The sequence below is a fragment of the Falco punctatus genome, assembly GCF_963210335.1.
Source record: "Falco punctatus genome assembly, chromosome: 3".
NCBI classification, from domain to species: domain Eukaryota; kingdom Metazoa; phylum Chordata; class Aves; order Falconiformes; family Falconidae; genus Falco; species Falco punctatus.
Window position 1 is genome coordinate 98,225,887 of NC_137582.1, and position 22,220 is coordinate 98,248,106.

The 22,220-nt window shown below is 47.3% G+C and overlaps 1 long non-coding RNA gene across 1 annotated transcript in view; it reads left to right on the forward strand.

Moving 5' to 3' along the window:
* LOC308061189 overlaps positions 1-2,570 on the forward strand; it is a 30,396-nt gene extending 27,826 nt beyond the window's left edge. Inside the window, exons 2-3 of the long non-coding RNA XR_013927116.1 lie at positions 249-297; positions 636-2,570. This is a non-coding gene — a long non-coding RNA (uncharacterized lncRNA). The remainder of the gene's footprint in view (positions 1-248; positions 298-635) is intronic.
* Positions 2,571-22,220: the final 19,650 nt, after the last annotated feature.

Genomic DNA, 22,220 nt, shown 5'->3' on the forward strand with positions numbered 1-22,220 from the left:
CTTTTCTAGTTCTTAAAGTGACTCAGCTTTTCACTTTTCTCTCTAGTAACGTAGATTTCCCCTCTGCTGTGTGAGTTTTCCCAGTCTGGGGAATGACGATAGCTCAGGTTTGGGAAGACTGAGGGGGTAAGCAGCATTGCTTCCATCCCAGGAGGGGCAGGAAAGAAGGCAAGGCAGGGACAGATTCCAGAAATTCATTACCTGCTGCATAAAAAAGTAGTTTTTCTTACCTGTTTCAAACTTGCTAGTTTCAAGGAGTGCCCGTGTTTCTAGTGCTGCGGAATCTGGCAAGATCTGGTGAGTTCTGCATTCCCTTACTATTTTCTTGATTTTGGGAGCTGATCAAATAGAAGCTCATGTTTATGTATCAAGGGCCCAGTGAGGGGAAGCACCTAAGTCCCATTGGCTTCAGCATGTCCTTCAATATTTACCGAAGTGATTAACTTGAGGTCTTGGTGCAAAAGGATGCATTTGTAGCAAGAAATACATGTTGTTATTATCAGTCTTATCACTGTATTTCATGCTGGTGTGGGCTAGCGCTTGATGTGCTATAGAGACGTACAGCATGCAGAAGAGATGGATTTTCTTCTGTATGGATGACAAAAGACAAAACAAATTTTTCCTCTTCTTTTTAGGATGTCTGGGACAGTGGAAGACCTCCGGAGGAAAGCGTGCTGCTGAGCTCCCTGCAGCCTTGTGGTTCATGGGTTTTTTTGGTATGGCCTTCTGATGCAGAAAGGCACAGTCGTGCTCCCCCTGCCCCCATGGGAGTAGGACCACATGCACATCTTAAGCTACTCGGTTTATTAGTACTCTGTGCTTGTTAATTTGTGAATGACTTGAAGGCACTCAGAGCATTAAAGGAAGACTCCTCCTGCAGGTTTTTAAAAGAGTCTCCTGGATTTTTTTGAAGTTGAGATATTCATAGTTTGCATGGGCTTGTTTCTTCTGAGTAAATGTGTGCTAAATGCTAATGTTTGCATTATAACTGGGTGTCTTACAGTATAACTGGCACCCAAGACTCAAGAACAGAGATGAGGCATGAACATTTGGGCCACATTAGGTGAAATGTTCAAAAACTCTTGGCCTCTCTCATAATTTTTACCTCCAAAGAAGAAATCCCCTATAGGATAAATTTTACTCATTAAAGCAAACAGAAAAACCAACCTTTTATCATTGCTGGTGGGAAAAGTATGCCTCATGCTTTGCAAGACTCACAAGCAACAGCAGGCACACTTCTGGTTGCGAGTAATATTCTGGTTATTTGATGTTTTCAGGAGGGGAGAGAAGAGCTTATAGCTGAATGTTTCTCTGGCAGCTTCCCGGCTTGAGCTTCAGGATGAACATCAAGAGAAATGCCAGAGTGAATGACACTGACCGGGACATGCTTGTGTGACCCTTCTCTTCCCCAGACTAGTTTAGTTTTGCCCAGCTCCACAAGTTGTTCTTGAAACTGTAGGGGATCCGAGGAAGCCCGGGTTTGCTCTCTGCCCACCTTGCCCTGTCCCCCTTCCAGGCTGCCTGGGGAACGTGTGCTGCCCCGCCGGTTACAGCTGCTGCCGGGGCTGTCTGTTGGGGATGCTGATACCCGCACAAACAAACCAAGGGTCTGGTCTTGATTGCTGGTGTCTTTACAGTTCGGTTTCCTGTGGCGTGTTTGTACAGATGTAATGATTGGTATTCCCCTGTTTTTAAATAATCACGACCACATTGGGGGGCGGGAGGACAGGACTAATTTGCCAGGAGTTTGCTGTAGGAGCCCCCACCCCACTCCTGCGGCTTTGCTGCTGTTGGAGCCTCGCTGCCTAACCCACCGCTTGGGGTGGTGGCTTCTGTTTCCATCTGTCCCCTTTCAGAAAGGGCTTGTGATTGTTCACGCCTTTCAGCCTAGGAGAAGTGCCATTAGCGTAGCTACCGCCACGTAATCACATCTTGTCTGCAGATTGAGGGAATGCTGAGTGGCACGCACCGAGCACCTCCAAGGACAAGGACAACGCGGGGACCATAAATAAATGACCACCGTCTCAGCAGATCCTTTGTACAGGAGGATACATGTCCTGGGTATGTCTCATTTCCTGCAGCCGAAGAAATATTCTTTTTTTGCTCCTTTGTACCCTGCTGGCCACCTGCTGTGGGATCGGGCCGGAGCTGGTGCGGTGCAGCTCAGCCTTTGCCCCTCGGAGCAGCACCAGAGGAGCAGGGAACAAGCAGCTCCTCGTCAGAGGAGCTGGAAGGACAGTTTTGCTTTTCTCACCCTGCTGTGCACTCGGTCACAGCCTGTGATTTGGGTCACGCCTTGATCCCTGCTAGACCCAGCAAGCTGCTGTAGGGACAAATGACACCGTGAGCTCCTCCATCGCGCCATCCCTTCTGCCCCAGGCGATGCCCTCACTCTTATTTCAAGCTCTTTCCCCCTACACGTGTTTGACGTGTTCAGGGGTGGAGCTGGGAGCATTTAAATCCTTCGATGTTTTGTGGCCAGCAGGACTGGAGGAGCAGCCCACCCCAAGCCGAGCTCCTCCTCAGACCACTCGCCATCGTATCCAAACGGCAGCTGGGGGGTGGGGTGGTGGTGGTGGTGGGGGGGCGAGGAACAGGCTAATTGTGAGCTCTCCTATTTTCTGTTAGGAAGATCAAAAGAATTGCTGCCTTTACTGGCAAATCTCAAGGATGAATTGTGGCAGCCAGACCAGTACTGGTCTGTGTTGAACTGTAGTCACCCAGAATAAATCAGCACTAATTGCGGTCTCGGGCTGTGATTCCAGAGGGGCTGCTTAAGCACTGCGTGGTGACCCCGGCTGCCTGGCTGTTAAAGCTAGTGGCAAAACTCCCAGGGACCTCAGGAGGTGCAGTGAGGCTGCACCCTTGCATGCTTCAAAGCCAAATATCTTCTTACCTCTCTGTGGAAGCAAGACAGACAGGGTGATGCAGTGGGCTCTGTGATCCCACCTTCTATGGTGCGTAGCTGCCCCGGTGTTGTGGGATGCAGAGGGAACGCGATACCTTGGCTTTCTGGCCACAGGAGACCTACACAAAGTTGCTGTGGTGGTCTTGGAGAAGATGGAGTGGCTGCTGGGTCACGTTCTTGTCCTTTCCCAGCTTTAGCCATGGCAAGACCTGCCACCCACAACAGCAGCCACCTCCTGGCCCCATGGCTGGCTGTGGTGCCACCCAGACCCACCATTGCCACCATGGCCAAGCAAATTGTTCTTCTCTTGCTCTCACCTGAGAAGTTTCCTCTTCTTCTTCCTCCCTCCAGAGGCAGCAGGTGCTGCCGTATGGGTGATCTTGTGTTATCAACGCTCAGTCACGTCAGTCACAGCAACCCAAAAGAACCAGCAAAACCTGGTGTGCACAATACAGGTTTCTATTATATCAAATTTTATTTTTATTCCATTCTTACTGAAACTGCCTTTGAAACTAATGTAGCTTTAAATATAAATTAAATATGTATGTATACATTTCAGGTTTTCCTTATAAAGGACAGGCAGGAACAGGAATTCAAGTCAGTTTAAAAGCCTGACTAGCCTGAAGACTCAAGTGCCTGATGATTTTGAAGCAAGTTGCTTCACTTCTGTAAAGGGAATTGCTTTTTCTTCAGAAAAAACAAGGCAAAGGTTGGGAAAAACATTGGCACAAAGGCACAAATGCCGTCTGCAGGAAAGCGAAGGGGATGGGCCTCCTTCTGCCACTCGACCATGGGGAAACGCTGGCAAAAACTGTGGGGCATGAGTTGGAACAGCTGGGGTGCGTACAGGGGTTGGAGCTGTGGGAGGTGGTGAGGACCCAAGAGAGCAAACCTGACCGCTCCTTCCCCTGCGCACACCGATCCCACCTGGATTAGGGGGAAGGACACCCCCCTCCATCAAAATAAGTGGCTGGAAAGCAGAGGAAGGCGGGTGCCTGGGCAGGGGGTGCAGTGGGGCTGGGGTGGGAGTGGGTGCTCTGCACTGAACCTCATCCCAGCACCTGCCCGAGGACCAGGCGGTGCCTCCTGGTCCACAGGGAACAGCAGCATGGGGCCGGGCATCGCCCTTGCAAGCCAAAGGCTAGGGAGTGGGTGCCATTTGCTCTCTTATTAAGAGAAATTAAAAGCAACCCTGGGTCAGCTGTTATATGTGATGCTGAGAAGCTGGCACCGATCACTCCTGCACTTGACCCCTCAAGAGCGATTTATAAACAGTGGCTAACTAATCCTCCCCACATGGCCCGGGGAAAGAGCGGGCAGGGATTTTCCCTTCTCTCTCTCCCACCTCCATTTTGTAGGAGGAGATGGGAGGAAGAATCCTGCACCTATTTTCTCCAGGTGACAGCAGGCGGGAGCGGGCCTGGCCGTGTCTGTTTGATGCCATGGGAGATGGCATGGGACAACGTGGCCAAGCAGGGCACAGGTGAGGACCACAGCATTGGCTCGGGAGGGAGATTTATAGGTAGCACACCACGTTGCTGTTCTTTTTATATATGATCGGAAACGTCTTGAAGCCAGATGCTCTGATGGTGTAAATCAGTGGAGCACCGCAGATTTATACCAGCTGGAGAGCTGGCCCCTGTGCCCCAGTGGGAAGGGGATGGGGGAAAGGGAGAGGGGCTGTTTCTGGTAACCGCTCCACCAACCTTCCTTCTGGGTAAATATCTCCATATGTTAACAAATGCTAATTAAAACCAAAAGCACAGAGGAGCTCTCAGGATGTGTGTGTAACAGGAGCACCCCAGGATCCTGCACTGCTGTAATCTTTCTCCTCCCCCTGGATCTCACCTTTTTATTTGGTGTTGCACCTCTCTCTGACTGATATTTAACCTTGTTCCTGGGGCTCTTTGTTGGAGTTTTGCCATGCGTGCAATATTGCTCTGATGGCTGTAGGGCTGGTGTCTACAGACACCTGGGGGCAGCCCCAGATGTTTCACTGGTCAGGGGGGAAAATAGGTTTTGTTGCAGCGTGCCTTGCAGTCATGTAAGTAGCTGTGCTCATCAATCAGGAACTTTATGGGAAGAGACTCTGGAAATGCCACTTCTTTACTGGCCTCCAGGTGACCACCACCTTCTGTGTGGACTGGGATAGCTCTGAGTACAATTATTTCTGGCAGACAAAGGCATTATGCTTTAGAAAAAAAAAAAAAAGAAAAACTATGAATATGTGTGATGCTTTATAGATGATAATAACAAGCACAAATTTGCCCTTGAGGTGAGGAGAAAGTTTCAGAAGTGGATGTTCAAAATATCTGTTTGTACAAGGGCTAGAGCATCTCCAGGGGAAGCTGTGCATCGGAGCTGTCAGGCTGGTATTAGAGTGACATTTTCAAAGTGATGGATTGGATTGAGTATCCGATTCCTGCACTGCCAATAATGGCAGCTGCACTGTTGTGAAGATGTAGGGATAAAATATATTACATGTTCTCACTGTGTCATTTCATAGCCAAAACTTTTAGAGGAAAATTCAAGAATACGTGATGTGTTTCCACAGAGACCCTAGCACTTCACAAGGGGATCCACGCATTGATTAGCGAATCACTCATGTGCTCTCCTTTACTCAAAAGCCCAAGGATTTATTACTTTTGTAAAAAATTGTCATTATTTGCATTTGATAGAGCTGACTTATGTGTTTGTATTAGAAATGGACCCAAGAGAATTGCAGCAAATTACGATGGCAGTGTAACCAGAGGTACGTGTGTCCAAACATAGCAAATAACCTCTCTTTATTTCTCAGTAAGAGTGTGTTTCTGCTGTCTTTAAGCCAGTGGCAAAAATCCTGTTGACTTCTTGTGGGTCAGAAGTGGGTACAAAATACTATTTCCCTACACCATCAAGTCAACCTAATATTTTTGCAGTAGTGGAAATGTGGTATATGCAAGAAAATAGGGATGAGCTGTAAAGCACCAGGCTAGCATTTGGGCTGTACGCAAAACATAATGCAGGTGCCCTGAAGGATGGGGAGAAGTAAGGTCCTGCATATACCTCAGCTTGCCCAGAAATGCTCAAAAGATGATACTACTTTAACTTCTCTATGTTTTCTCATCGGTTTTTGCAGGCTTCCTGTTACTGAAGTATTTGGCTCGGATGTGTTTATGGAGATTGCTATCTATTATGCCAGGTCTAGCTTTTGTCTCAAGTGACACTTAGGTGAGCAAATTAGCACTGAAGCCAAATTTGTTTTGTTACGATGGCTCTGCAGCAGGTATGGCTTTTGTAAACAGATGCTGCAAGAGAGGTAGGTTTTTTGCATCACTCCAGATCTCTTGAACTAAAGTGTTTGGGTAAATAACTGGTTGAGAGGCAAAAGAAATACTGTTAACTTAGAAGTGTTGTAGGTCTGCCTCTTCTTAGAAATTTATTGCTTACAATTTCTGTCCCTTTGTTAGAATTTTTGGCTGAAAGTATACCACAGTAATTCCTTTTCTGTATGTTTAGTTGAAATCCATTTCATCCATACCATGTGTGACTCAAGTGGCTAACAAATACTGCACGACCAACTTTTGAATTTTTATATTGATTTTCAAAATAGGTTTGTTTGGTTTTAATGCATTTCTTCCAACATTTCTGTAGGATATGTTCCATTTTTGAAAATACTACAAGCCTGATCTATAGCCCTGGCAAAACCCTTCCAGGAGGTGAAAGACCCGCTGAAGATGCTTTCCTTACCCTCCTGCATGGGTAGCACAACCCTCTTGGTTTTGTCTCGTTAACCTTTCCTCTGCTGCTGAAGGGATGGCCAGTCTCTTTCATCACCTGCTGGTGGGTGTTTAATAATATGGGTGTTCCCTTTCAAACCTCTGAAGTACAATGATCTATGAGTACCGTGTCCTCCTAAAAGGTTTTCACGAGCTGTTTTCAGCTGGGAAATGGCAGAGGTATATGTCTAACTCTTTTGGCCTGTTACCATAGCTTCTCTCCTCTTATCTGCTGCATGGTTCAGTAGTGCATGCATATTACTTCCCTGCCTTGGTCAAAGCCTCCCAGAAGCATATTTCACTCTACAACATCTCACTTGCCATGGAGATTCATTTCTCCTACCTTATTTTTTCACTGGAGTGGGTCACAGGGCCATGGACTGGCCAGGTTCCTCTGCCAGGAACCAGTGATATCTGCAGGTGTATCATTCCATACCCCAACTGCACCGTTTCCACCCGAGGCTTTATGAACGGCATGTGGAGCAGCATCACTGTGAGGTGGGATGGGATCTGGCAACGGGCAGGTTGCACCTCAACCTTGGGTTCTGCCCAGTTTTTTTGGCTTCGCGTTTCTGGAGGCAAAGGAGCCTGTTGCCGATCCAGCTGAAATACTTGTTACTGGTTTTCAGCTGCGGTTGCTCTGAAGGCTGGAAAGCAGTGATGTTGGCAAACATGGAGCAGTCACATCGGGGTCACTGTCAGGCTCTACAAATCTAAGCACCTAGGAATTAAAAACACACCTACAATCACAATGGAAGCAGTGCCAAAGTCAAACCAGTCATGAGCGCCATGCAGCTCTGGGCTGGCACCAAGTGCACTATTCACACACACCACTGCCATCTCTGGTATGGGGGAAGAAATCGCCACCAAACCGCGCTGCTAGGAGGTAAGCAATCTCCAAGATGCACCAAGAACAGTGCAGCAGCACAGCCTTTGTTAGACTTCATCTCAGCATCGATCCCACAGCGATGCTGAAATACTGATGAGCAAGCGTAGGTATTGTTTCCATACCATGTCTTCCCAGGTTGAGTGTCAGGTCCTGTTTTGGGATCCTGCCTACTTCCTTCAGCAGCCACAGTGCTGGTACAAGTGGTCAAGTGGGATTACTTGAAGCAAATTACTTAAACCTAATCTATGGACAAAATCTTCTTGCTGCATGGAGCTGTGGCTGATGGAAATAGGCAGCAAAGACTGAGCTAGTGTTCATCAACAAGATTTCAGTGGACAGGTGGTAAAGGACTTCACCCTAGGCTTGCACCCGATTTTGGTGGACAGGTGGTAGTGTACTTCACCCTAGGCCTGCACCCAGTTTTGGTGGACAGGTGGTAATGGACTTCACCCTAGGCTTGCATCCTAAGCCAGTTGCTGTGCAGATAAAAACAGCCCTTTCAAGCTGTTCCATTGGGTTTTAAAAGCAAAACTGAGAAGGCTTCACTAGGGAACTTGATCTCTTGTAGTGTTTATTCTCACCAACCAAGAGCAGCAATTAATATCTCTTTCAGATGGTGAGAATCTCTTTCAGATGGTGAGAATAAACAGTCTTGTAGACATGCAGAGGAAATGGAAATGACATATGAATTTTAATTAACCGACTTCTCAGCTTTGCTGCGTAGTGCTAAAATATAATGATGTGGATCCTTCAGTTACATTCCCTGGCTTCTTCCTGGGCTGCTGGCTTTAGTTGAAAGCAGGTGAGTTCCACGTGTGTACCTGAGATCCATGTGTTTCTGGTGGGTTGTTTACCAGAAAGGTGCCTAAACCCTCGGTGCATGTGGTCTATCTGCATATCCCCTGATATTTTTGAAGGTATCCCTGTTTTTAAACACAACAGTTTGGTTGTGAAATCTCTGAATGATATCACTTATTGTGATACTTATGACCATCGCTCTCATTACAGTCTCAAGCAGTGCTTGGTCTTCCCTGGATGCTTTGTGTGCGTTGATATAAAACAGTATGGCAGAAAATCTGATGTCATCTGCAGCTGCCGTGCCAAATTCCAGAGGAGAAGGCATTAACCCTTTCTAGCAAAATCTCTCCTGCAAAGGACAAATGTCGTCTTGTCCAAACAGCATATTCAGACTAATTATTTATGTCTGTACCCACTTGCCAGCCCCAGCTCTCACTGGGGTGAGTTGGCACTGCTCCACGGAGGTCAGAGAAGCTGTAATTCTCACTGCCGGCAGCAGATAATTTTGACCATTTTGCCTGGACTATGTTTTATTTTCCCAACTTTGTGTCCTCTGACATCTGGTACCATAAAAGCATTCAGCCACAGGGATGGGGCTTCTATAAATACGTTTCTCCCATAAGGAGATTGACAGCATTCAAGTCACACGGCATTGTGGAGCTGTGTGGGAGGAGGGAGGAACAAGGTGAGGAGGGAGACAAGGTGTCTTATTTCCCCTCTCACCGCCTTCATCTCCAGTCCTGATGTCCTCCAGGATGTGTTCTTAGTGTTAATGGCAAAGGTGCTCCAAGGCGGTGGTAAACGTGGGCCCCAGATGTGCTAATTCAGCCTGGGCCAGGCAGGGGAATGCATGTAGCATCACACTCACCGGGGCGTAGCTCTGACAGCTTCACTTTGGGCTAAATCTCTGCTCCCCTGTTCCTGCCCTCACCCCCATCTGCTGCCCTGGCCGGGCATCACCCCCTCCACGCCGTGGCAGGGGCACAGCTGGCCCCACGCAGCTCTGAGCTGGGGAGCATCGGTGCTGCTGGCAATGCCTCATCTGCCTCCTGCGTGCTCCGTGCCAGGTCTGGTCACCGCCACCACAAGGGCAGGCGGCCAGGGGAGCTGTAAAATAAAACAGGACGGGGCACTAGTGTAGGCAGCCGCTCAGCGGTGATGGGTCCTGCCTGTAACCTGCTTTGAAGGTTGTGTAAATCAACGTAAAAAATCGCTATCCCTTTCTGTATACCCCTTACCATGTAGACAGATGGCCTCGTGGGTACCTAGAGGTACCAAAAATGTCATCGTGTGAAAGATGTAGGTATAGATGACATGTATCACTGTCACAAAAGACGAGGTGGTTGCCCTTTTTGTTCCTCAAAATACAGCCCTTGCAATCTGCAGCATGTGCTATGGTACTATTGATTTACTGCTTGATTGTAATGACATTTCATAACACAAGTGTTATTAAAGACTTGTTAATCTTGCTTAAGGATCATATTCCTCAAAATGTTTGAGCAAAATGCTTTGTGTTTATCTTTAAGTGCGTGTTTAAATAAACGCAAATGACTTGCTGTATCAAGATTTAATTACCAGTTGCTCTCCTTAGTGCAGAGCTTGTGGCTTCTTTCATGTTCTTATGGGATTTCTGAAGTTTTACTAAAGCCCTACTACACTTCCAGTATTTGTCTTGCCCCTTCTCTCTCTTGTGTCCCTCTCAATCCCAATGCAAAGCGGACAAATACTTTCTGAAGTATGCCTGATTCAAAGCTAAGTGGATTTTGCTGAGGTTTGTAACTACGGTGGATTAGCAGCCATCCTTGCCAATTAGCACAGAAAATATTTTTCAGCATACAGGGACATTGACGGGCGAGTGCTGCGTGCACCAGGCATGTGGTCCTTATTATTAAACATCTACGTTGTGCCAGTGTCCAGAGGTGGCAAGAAGCTCAGGGTCCCATTGTCTGGGGGGTCTTTGCAAACACGGAGAATGTCCTCACTCCAGAGCAGACATTACACAGTGTCTTCAGTTGTTCGTGCAACAACAGCACTATCTTCAGCAGCATTATCTGCTAAACTTTTTATCTTGTTATTTACGTGACATGTATTAAGGGGGCTTGTTTTCAAATGACAATACACTTCGAGGTACTTGATGAGGGTGTGCAGCTGTTTCTGCTGTTACTATCTCTGAATGCTTATGGGCAGAAGCAGGTGCTGAACTCAGTCTTTCTACCTGTAGAGCCCTAACCGTGAGCAGGAGCGAGTCTTACCAGCCTTATCCAAAACTCTTTGATGTCAATAGAAAGATTCCTCCAACCTAGTACCATAGGGCTCTCATTAAATACTTGTGCCGAGGCTTTAGCTGTGTACCTAATCTTTGTGGTTTAACTTAGTTCAAAACCTGATTTTAGCTCAAATATAAATAGCCTTGTAGGTGACCTTTTCTGTTAAATCTAGTCCTGTGTTTAGCTTAAGTCTGCAGCAGTCCAGACACATCTCCTTTAATTGGGACTTTGCCATTTTTAAGAAGTGTAGAAAATGGAATGAGAAACTCTGAAAAAGTGTGAAGCCCCTCCTCTCCTTGTAATGTTTGAAATGGGCTTTCTGTCATTCTTGCAACATTCAAAGTTAAGGAAAAGTAGTTGATAAAAGGCATACAGGCAACTCTTAATAAAAAAAAATGATACTCTATTTGTTATGATGGTTGAAGACAAAGCAATTGTTTTTCTGGAGTCCTTAGGCAACTTGTGTGCCCATTTTCCCCTGGAGAGGTGGAAAATGGAAGAAGGAAAAGCTGCCTTCTGCCTAGCAGGGTGAGAGCCTGTGTGCCAGCCACCGCCGCGGAGCAGCCAGTGTGCTCTACGTCCACAACTTTGTGTGGAAAGCTCACGAGCTGCTTGGTGGTATCTTGTTCATTTCTGTCCATAACCTGACACAGATTTTTTTTTTTTTTAATGATTTTTCAGTTTAATTACAGTGGTTTGACAACGTATGTTGATTTTTTGTCATGGTGGGGAGAAACAGGTTTTCTCCAACCAGAACAAGCCAGTTGGCTGTACATGCACAGGGTTGCCTGCAAGCTGATGTTAGACCAATTTAACTTCCAGTGTAGGATTTCTTAGGCTTAGTTAGGCTGGAGTAGCTTTAGGAACAGAGAGCCTGTGCTGCCTTAAACCTGCCATAGGCAAGTTTGGTTTTATAAAAGGTGGGGTGATTCCCCTCACACCGTGCCTAAGGACGCCCCTCCGCCTGGCTTACAGCACAGCAGCCCAATTAGCCTTGGACCAGCTGGGAGCAGAAAGGGCCTGGGAAGGGTGAGCACCATGAGGATGGTGAGAGACTATTCACGGTGCTAAAATGAAGCCGAAGTGCTTGGGGTTTGGCTGTAAATTGTGAAGAGTCGCGGGTACCAGAGACCCAGCAAGGTGTGGGCAGCGGCGACTCGCATCGCTATTTTATTAGTACTGTAACTCGCCGTTCCTTTAGCAGGGCAGTCAGAATAACCACAGGGGGGGTTTACTACTTCTGGGTAGCAGAGGTATGAACATCTGTCATATTTAAGCTAGGGAATTCCTCCTGTTAGCTTGCCACTGGTGGAAACTTCCCGATGAGCAAATTCCCTCCTTTGCATGCTGGACCTCCAGGGTCTGGAAACCAAACACTCTCTTTTCTCTGAGTTTTTTCTGTCTCACAGTGCCAACATTGAAATATTTTTTTTTCCCACCACAGGGTGTTTTTTGATGCTGTTGTTGATGATTGTTTTCATTTTTAGTGTTTTCTTTTATGGCTTTGAGTCAGCTGTCTTAAAAGAGGAAGGTTTGACCATCTGGTTCTGGGAACAATCAGCATCTAACAGGCGAGGCTGGTTTGCGCATCATTCCAGGCCTGGTTAAAATAAACAGAACCATCATCCTTAGAAAATAAGATGCACCAGATGTAAAACAACTTCAAGCTCTGTGAAGAGAAGGTGAAATTTATGCAGCACTTGAGAGAGATCTAGGGATTAACGGAGGGGTGTTATAAAATGAAATTCTAGTTTCAGTTACTTCTGATGCCTTATCTTGAAAGGGGAAGGGTGAAGGGAATAAAATCCAGCCAAGAACCCAAGAGAAAAGAGTACCCTGAAAGTTGTGGGCTCCTCATCAGAGGAGCTTTCTTTCTTTTTTTATTATTTTTTTTTAAATTTATTTTTTCCCCCCAATATGTTGACTCAGTAGGTGTGGTATACAAATCACCCCTCCACCAGGGAAGGAGTACATTCTCTGAGCTGGCCGTGAATTGCCATACACAAGAAAGTGTAATTAGAGGGAGCCATCAGAAAGCCCCAGAGCCCCTTTCTGCGGGGCGCAGGGGCAGGAATGCTGCGCTTTCAGCCGGCATTGTTCCCCTCCCTATTCAATGGAGTGGGAGACTTCAAATTTCCCCCAGTCCCCAGCCTGCTGGTGCTGCTCATTCCTACTCGATGTGGGGATGTAGTTTTGTTTCTGCTTTCTTTTTTCTCTCTCCTTTTTTTTTTATTTTTTTAATTATTATTTTTAATATCAATATATCTCCCAGAGTCTCCTGTGAACCTGCAGGCTTGTGTATGCTTGTTCCCTTTTTCTTCCTTCCTTCCTTTCTTTCTTTTTTCTGTGACAAACTTTAACCCTTCTTTTTACCCTCTCTCTTTCCTTCCAAGTAGCCTTTACCCTGCTTGTGTGAGCCGCTGACAAAGAGAATAAGTAATTTCTTAGCCTTTCAGTGTTGAACTGCTTCTGTTTTTGTGAGTGGCCTTTGCACCTGTTGTGATAAGCAGAGCTCCCTTCACAGCAGCACTGAAAGGGTGGCAATCTCTTCCCCCCCTCCCTTTAAACTTACTCTTTCTTTCGGTGAATACCAATAATTAAGGAAAATGCTTGAGTCTGCAGCGGATTCTTTAGCCTGACAAAACCTAGTATTTATATGGATGAAAATGAACAGGGGGATGGAGGCACCTTTCTCATGGGCTTGGTGAGAACCGTCTGGAGCAGGCTTGTCGCATGAACAAAACAGGGTGACCAGTTCCCTTAACTGAATTTGGTTTTACCCCACCCAGGCTAGTCTGTCCTGTTTGGACCTCCACACCGCGTTCTCCTTCTGTGAACCTGCCTCATCATGTGCGTCAAAGCATACGGAACAACGCGCGCCATCGAGAAAAACATAAACCCCTGCTATTTAATGTTTTCTAAAAAAGATACATTTTGATGTGCTTTTTAATACGCCCCTTCTCTCTTTCATTTGTGAAATACTAGTAGCTGTGGCGCTTGATGTGCTGAGGTTTGGTCTGCTGGGGGTTCTTGTGCTTAAGGCTGTCCCCATCACCTGTGGTGGGTGCGCCATCCCCAAGCCAAGGGGACCCTCAGCACTGGTGGCAGGGTGGCAAGGACCTCCAGTGACTGACCCTCAGCTCAGGTCTCGAAAAAAGGCACTGTGGACCGAAAGAAAAAAAAAAAAAGAGTGGAAAGGCTACCCAGCTGCTCACACAATGCAAGAGAAGGCCTTGGCTGCTGTTCAAAGCCGCTCTGAGTGAGTGTTTCAATTTAATTCTAAATTAAAAGCAGCCAGTGTTGTATAGCACAGGGAAAAGATTATGTATTAATGCTTTTTCCCCCTGACATAATCCTAATGATCGCACTAAAATAAATAAAAGTTAAGCCTTCTTCCTCTCTTTCCCCCGTTGCTATATTATGCTGTGGCGAGCAGCCAGATTTTCGTAGGTGAAAAGAAGACGGGAGGGGTCCCAAAACTGCAAGGCTGAGAGGGGGATCGTGCACCACCGAGCTCCGCTTCGACCTTCTCCCCCCTCCTTTGCTGCTGATGCACTTTGCTTTGGGCCCCTGCTGAACAATAAGTAAAAGAAGCCCTTTAGCAAAAAGTCTGAGTAAAATTGGAGGTTGCCAGCAGGAGGAAGCGGAGGGCGGCTGAATAATGTGTGTGCAGGGGGACGTGTCTGACCGCTCCTGCAGAAACCCCCATGTTTGCTTCCGTGGGAGCAGGTGGGCGATGCTGCACTGTGCCCTGGCTGGAGAAATGTCCATCTTCTCCAGAGGCAGCAGTGATACGTGGTCCCTCTGGGGATGCTCTGTGGTCACGCTCCAGAGGCCGGGGAATGGCCCTCTTTGGCAGAGGTGTGATGAGGGCTGGGCGCAGCGGGCTGGGGAGGTGGGCACAGCCCCTGCCAGCCTGCTGGGGGCACACGGGGTGACGGGATGTGGTGGGCTTGTCAGTCTTGGGTTAAAGGTTGGACTTAAGGATCTTAAAGGTCCTTTCCAACCTAAATGATTCTATAATTCTACCTCAGCTCTCGGCCAACCCACATAGTACCCGAAAAGCAGTGAAAACACCCCTGCAGTGCAAATTCATGTTCCAGGTGCAATGTCATTTTGGGTGTGGAAGTTGGGAGAAGCAAAACCAAGAGACCAGACACCACAGTGCTGTGGTTTAGCACTTGCCAGCCATTTGACTGTACTTCCTTGGCATGTGCCTACAATACCCCAAATTCCCATGGCTCCCATCCAACATGCCGAGTCTCTCTCCTGATGGCCAGGTAGGAATAGCTCAGCACAGGGGACCTGCTCAGGCTGGGAGGTCCCCACTGACCGGACAGGGCCCTTGCTGGCATGCCCTGTGCCTGGGGCAAGGGATGCTCCTCTCTGCTTTGGCAACCCTGGTGGTGCTTCTCATGGGTGCTCCTCAGCTGCTGCGAAGCTGGAGCACCTGGATGGCAATACGCAGGTTAAAAGGACCCGAGCAAGCAGGGAAATGGAAAACATAAAGTTTGAGCTGGTGCTTGGGTTGTGTCCCTCATGCTCCACTTGCTGAGTTATAAATAGGGATTTAACAATTTAACTTTGGTGGCTATTTCACAAATCTGTTTTCCCCACTCTTCCTGCTTTCCTGATTTGATGTGGCAGGGCTTCACATCGTGCCTTTGTCCATCTGTGCCTGCCCTGCCCTCTCCTCAGGATACAGGAGATCTGGTTGAATTATTTTAATTGGCAAACGCTTTGTTCAAAATAGTAGCCGTGGTGGAAATGCCTCTGGGTGGGAAGCCCTCCTCCTGCCCCCTCTGTCAGACCCAACCTCTCCCCCCTCCTCCTGCCCCCTCTGTCAGACTCAGCCTCTCCTGGGCACCCAGCCCCAGTCCCCAACCACAGCCACCACAGCTCCCACCCGCTGTGTCTGAGCACCCCCTCCCAGCCCGGCTGGCGGTATTCTTCTGGAATAACTGGAATAGGCTGAAATATGGATCATGCCAGGAAATCACATAGGAAGGGTAACGGCAGAAACAGAAACTTTTATTTCCTAGCTTCTGATAGTACCCTGTAAGTCACAAGCTTTCACTCTTTTACATGTATGTCAATAGCAATCTTCATGATTTGACCGTGCATTTTCTGGCTGCTGGTCAGGGAGAAATAAGTATTAATTACTGGCCCTGGAGATGCCAGGTTAGAAGCATTTTCTCTGGGAGAAACTGCCTGCCAGGCCCAAACACTAGGGCAAATCCTGCAAGGAAAACCATGTGCACAGCCGTGCTTGGCCAAATGTACAGGAAAGGGGTGTCCAACCATGCAGCTCTCTTTGGAGGACCTGGGCCTTAAAATAGAAACTTTATCCTAGAAAACTTAATAAGGATTCATAAAACCTGCTATATATTTAGAAAACCTCATGAACTTGCCTTCAGTTTGAAACAAGGAGATAACGTCTAAATCCCAGACTATTTCTGCAGCTTGTCCTAGAATGAGAAAGCGAGGGCCAAAATGATACAGAAGAGGAAAAGCGCTTGTACGGCAGATGAGGCTGTTCCTGGCAGGGCTGCGGGCTGGCGGCTCTGCTTTCTGTCATGCGGGACTATCTGTAATGTGCATTTCATTAGGGCTCAGCCAGCGTTTACACGCCGCGTCCTGCGAGCTATTTCTGAGGCTGCTGAGCCTTGATCGCCGTCAAGTGAAACACCCCACAGTATGGGGGGAACCAGGACCTGAAATTCCTGGGGAAGCCTCCGGGGAGACCTGCCCGTGGTGGCACAGTGGGGCACTGGACGGTGATGCTTTGGTTGAGAAGGGAGGGATGGCAGACACTAATTCTGACAACAGAGCCAGGGACACAGGCAAACAGATTTAGTTTGATGGCGGGGCTGGGAAGGAGGGAATAAACTCTGTCCCTTCCTTCCTGCCCACCTTATCTTTAATTTAAGGCTGCTGGATTGATTACCATTTGTTATGGTAAGTCCATATGTGTACAGATCCAGCGGTAGGATTAGGTTCCTCCTCCTTTGTTATTTGAAGTCAATCGCAGTTCATTAAATCTCCCTCATCAGTTCCACCACCTGCTCCTCTTCCTTCCCTGACCCAAAGTCGCATGCCCGTTTACCCTCTTCTCTTTGTTTTCTGTTTGTTTCTCTTTTAATTACATCTCTTGGTCTTTTCCCCATCAATTATTTTGAGGAGAGAATTGGTCAGGAAACATCAATGCAAATGAAATTGTGGTTATGAATAGAAACAAAGAAATGTTCGAGGGGATCTTTGTTTTTCATTTTCTGAACAGCCCTGGACTTGTGCTTGAGATCCCAGCACACCCTTTTCCCAGGGCTGAAGCAGGGAGTCTGCAGCCCAGGGACGGGGTCCGTCCTTCCCTACTCACCCCTGCAAATGGTCAGTGAAGGATGTAACAGGCTCCTTCAGGGCTCGGTGGAAGTTTTCAGCTTCTCCTGACAAATCTCACACTTGGCAACACCAGACCGTGGTGGCATGCCAGTGGGAAACCCAGGACCATCAGCAAATTCAACATAGATGAAACCCCAGTTCTTGCCTTGGCAGCTGGATCACTGGACAGAGCTGTCTGCAGGACAGCCTTCACCCCTGGTTATAGCTGAGGGAAATAGCTAGATGGGTTTAGTCAACAGGGTTTATGATTAATAGGTGTTGCAGTCTCTTCTTGGGACCCCAGCCAAGCCGAAGGCAGCGGTGGGTTGGTGCGGTGCCAAGATGGGATCAACAACCCCACCGCAGGTTGTGCTGTGATGGGTTAGCAATGTGTACAGGCCCAGGGGGATGGGAGTAGCCAGTAACAGCTGAAATAAGGAGTGGTGACACATTTAAAGTATTTGAGCACTTGTCTGACCAGACCCCTGTGCCTCTTTTGCAAAACAGTGTTTAAAAACACACTGCTTTTTCACTCAGGTGAGGAGACAAGTCTCGGATCTTGCTGCATGGAGCACCTTCTAGCATGTCAGTGTTGGGGGAGCGGTGCAAAAAGAAAGTCAGGCAGAGGAGAAGATGCTTCTTCTGCTGTCGGTAGACAAACCTCAGAACAGCCTTAAATTGAGTTCTGAAGTTAAACCAGCTGTTTGGCAGGCCTGGACTCATCCCTTTATTTTTTTTTCCCCTTGGGTCACTAGAAATCTTCTTTCTCACACCCATCTCCTTGCTTTGCAATTGTCTGTGCTGCCTATTTCCAACAGGAAAACACACGCACGTGCGCTGAGATGTTGTTTAATCCCTAAATGGATAAATAACCACAGAAACCAGGTGGCAATTTTCAAGTTTTATGCCCATTTTCTGGGGCCAAGATGTAAAGAAACCCGTATGTTCATGATCATAGGTGCATATGGGCAAATGAACCTTGTGTCTCACTTAACTACCTGCTTCTGCTTCTCTTAAGTGCTGCCCTTGACTTGTTGAAGGGCTGTAACACATCCCTGTGCTGGGGTCACTGCAGCGTCTTGATCTGTGTGTTTTTATCATGTTTTAAAAAGTTTTTAAAAAAGTTTATCCTGCATTGCAGTGCCAGCAGAAGGGTTAATGTTATTTGGGATATTTCAGGTACTGACAGGGCTTATCCTAGGCAGCGTGGAGCATGGTCAGATGACTCTCAAATGGACAAAAGTCCAGCGATGGAGTTCATTTTGGATAAAGAGTCCTTGGCCTGGACGCTTTAGCTGAATTTCATTCAAACCTCATAAATTTGCACATGGTTGGGAAGCCAGGAGAGAGTCTGTTTTCCAGAGGCCTCGGTGTGTGTTGTCTTTCCCCAATGCGTCATGCCGGATCAGCTTTCTCCTGCCATTTCAGTGCTCTCCTTTTTGTTCCTGACAGCAGCCTGGCAGCAGCGCATCAGGCCAAGGAAAGCAGGCTTGGAGCCCAAGCGTGCGCTCCATCCAGAGCAGAGGGAAGGAGAGGAGCCGCAGGTCTGACAGCCTGTTTCCCAACACTGACCAAAATATGAAGGTGAGCAAGCTAGAAGGTGGCTGGTAGGCTTGGCTTTTTATAAACAGATCCTGGAAAAACAGCTGAGGATGGAGGAAGAGAGCCCAGCTGTGCTACACTGATGGACTTCAGAAGGAGCATCCCCTTTCTGGGCTTAGCTGCCGGGGCGGGCAGTGCTTCCTTACTGTATGGCCAGCAGGTCAGGGCTGCTAGATCAGATCATTTATAAGGAACTTTTTGTTCTTTTCCTTTTGGTTTGGGGCTCGAAACAAATTTGCGCTTGTTGTCACGAGCGGAGTTTAGGTTGGACTTGATTTCAAAGCATCCCTCTGCGGTGCAGCAGTGAGTGGCTGCAAAGGGTGCAGAGGCTGGAAGGGGATGGGGTTACCTGCGGTGTGACCCCTGCTGAGTAAAGAGGGCTTGTGTCCCTGCCCGGGCACCAAAGCTTTTCTGCACTGTGTGTCCTGAAAAGGCTTTGCCTCACATCATGGCTTACTGTTTAGTGACACGCAAAGTTAGGGGTTCGGTGGAGCTCCCCAGAAGCCAGGCGCCTGTCCTCCTGCCATTTGGGCAGCCCTGTGATCAGGTTTAATGCTTCCCAGTTGCAGGTTAGGTGTAGCTATGCAATATCTTGGCTTTCATACTAGGCCAATAACTCAGTAGGCTTTAATTTAAAAGGCCTGTTTGTTTCCAGAAACTCATATTTGGTTCCTTTTTTGCTCAGAGATGGGAGGGAGGCTTTTTCAGGGCTCCAAGAGCTAGTAAAATAATAAGGGAGTGTGCCTGAAATGACCAGAAAGTCCTGCTGGCTGTGTTCAGCATCTCTCTGCGTTCCCTGCTGGGGGAAAACCAGAAAAATACCTTCATTCGGCTGCAGAGGCATTGCAAAGTGACAGGTTTGTATTTAGGATTGGTGTTGGATCCAGCCACTGGTGGGATTCAGTGGCCCAGGCGCCCTCTCTGTTTGCCTGTGCTGAGGTTTAAATATGTCCCTCTCTAATCCAAATCTAAAATTCAAATCCCAAGACCCCCTTGTGCCTTTTCCCTCCCGCCTGCCTGCTTTGGGATGTTCTGGGTGAGCAGCAATAGGTTTCACCGGGTACCAGGATGGCAAAGCACCTGGGACAAAGTCTGGCTGTAGGCTCAGGTCTGAATAAAAACTTAAAAAAGCTAGTTTTATGATGGGTGAACCCCAAATCGCGCTTTGTAACCAAGAGCTTCAGCTCCTGTTCTAGCATTGGGTCAGGCTCACCTCTCACTGGAGATGAACAAACCGTCCCTGGGAACATGTAGATGTGTTGTGTCAGTGGGGAGCAGGATGCACACAGCCCGCAAGGCACTGGCGAGTGAGCATTTTGCATGTGTACCAGCACATGACCGTGACATATTTTGCAGCTAATATAAAAAACCCCCACATTTGGGCAATCCCCCTCATGCCTGAAATACACCACTTTTTAAAGTGAGTCATGAATTCTCGAAAAAAAAATCCCCCCTTCAAGCCCTTAATCAGTCTCAGGAAACCACACTAAGATATAGACTGGCAAAAAAGCAATATGTCTTTCAGTGTCTGACAAAACACAAACTCTTACTTCTTTCCATCCCTGGCCAAACATAACTGCCACAACGGTGTTCTTGTAGTTTCTTTAAATCCTAGGTGAAGGTTTCAATGCACAAAATAAATATGAAGGAGTTTTAAAGGTCTCTCTTTTTTTTTTTCCCCCTCCATTATTAATTCCGTCAAAATCCCAAAAGGGGAATACAGAAGGGGAAAAAAATATTACTTTTGTATAAGTAGGAACCCAGTCTTGTCTGCTTTGGGTACATGAGCAGAGGCATTGAACATAATGTGATTATTCATGTGCATAAAGGTTGTTGGATCAGACCCTATCTTTGTAAAATGTTTAATTGCATACCATCAGAATCATGTCAGCTATAAAAAAGCAATAAAAATACTAAAGTGTGTCAGTGAGCAGTAGTAGTAACTGTGATGATATAAATCCATTAAGGTTTTACGTATATCTCACACACACCAAAGGCAGCAGCAAATCTATGCTGATTAATAATTTGCAAACAGCACACCAGCATCACAGTGCACGTTCAAGCAAATTATTATGCCTGTTTTGACAATTAGTACTCAAATTATGCTACGTGATGCCTTACTCCATGCCTTGGGTGGGGAAGGCGAGCCACAGGCTCGTCATCTGCTGCTTGGTTCTCCAGTCAGCGCTCAGGCGTCGTCTTCCTTGCTACGAAGGTGAAGGTTTTATTGCTTTACTTTGATTGATTGGTAAGAAGCAGGAACAATCCCGCTGCTAAAAACACGACCGAGGCAATGCATTTCAGTTTGACCGTGAAGTCATGTGTGTCACGAAGGAAAGGCCTGTGCCTGCATAGAACTTTTCCCTGGGAATGGTTAGTGGGAGGGTAAAACCAGAGCTTTTCAAAGCCACAGACTGGGAAGACGTCAGCTTTGCCAGTTTGTGTGCTGGCAGGCAAAGGTGAAGGCAAGAGTCAAGCTGAAAGCAAGCAGGGCTTCCTCATCCCATGTGCTCTGGGGAGTAATTGTGGCTCTTGGGGGGCGGTTGCATCAGTGTTTGGTGCGGCACTTTCCAGAGTTGCATCAGCTTGTACCTACCGTGTTTGTGTTGTTGGTAGAAACTGGAGTATTAATAACCGGCTCCATGGGGAAGGTCAGGCAACCCACAGTGGAAAGCAGAAACTGAGATAGGAAATACCCACAGCATCTTGGAGCAAATGTAAATCGTGAGGAGAGAGGGTGCAGCTACTCGCCCATCTGTTGCTGGCAATGCCTGTGTGGGTGGGGTGGTGGGTGTGGAGCAGGTGGTGATTTTACTCGAGGTCAGTAAATACAGAGTTAATAGGAACCGGTAGCTAGCAAAGTGCTTCCTGCAGCTGAGTATCATAGCGCACACCACTGGAGCTGGCAACCAGAGGTCATGACTGAGTTGCATTTCCATAGCAGGTTTACCTGGCGCTGCTCTGCACCACAACCCATGGTTAGGCTCCGTGCAACTGGTTGGAAGCAAAACGTGATTTTCTTCGCATGTGTGCACAAACATCTTGCACTTCAAGTTCTTCATTTGAATCTTTGTTCACAACTCCATGCTGGCCTTCTACTGCTTTGCTGATCTTTCTTTTTTTCTTATTTTATTTTTTTTATTACTACTTCTTCCCCCCAGCCCCACCCCCCGCCCTTTTTTTCCCCCCTTCAGCTGAGTGACTGTAATCTGTACCTAGTACATGCTGTAAATAACAGAGATTATATTTGGTGGACAGCAGGGTGCAGGACTCAAGAGGCATTTCAAGAACCAGCAAAAGTGCTGTGGTTGGCCTCGTAGCTCTTAGGTTGTATCATCCCCTCCTTCTCCCTGCTCCCCTCCCCCACGATTTCCTGATGGCTGCTTTTACATGGATTTTTATCAGGGGGGAAAAGCACTGATGCAAAGTGGATGACAGCAGATGTGTTCCCTTAACAGGGTCTTTCACTGAATGGCTCTGCTAATCATTATGTTTTGCTCCATAGGACTTTTTATTCATTTAACAGGTTTATTTCCAGATTACATATTTGTTTTTATACTGTTTCCGCATAAATACAGGCACTGTAGAAAAAGCTGGCCCCACCATATTTCATGCAGTAT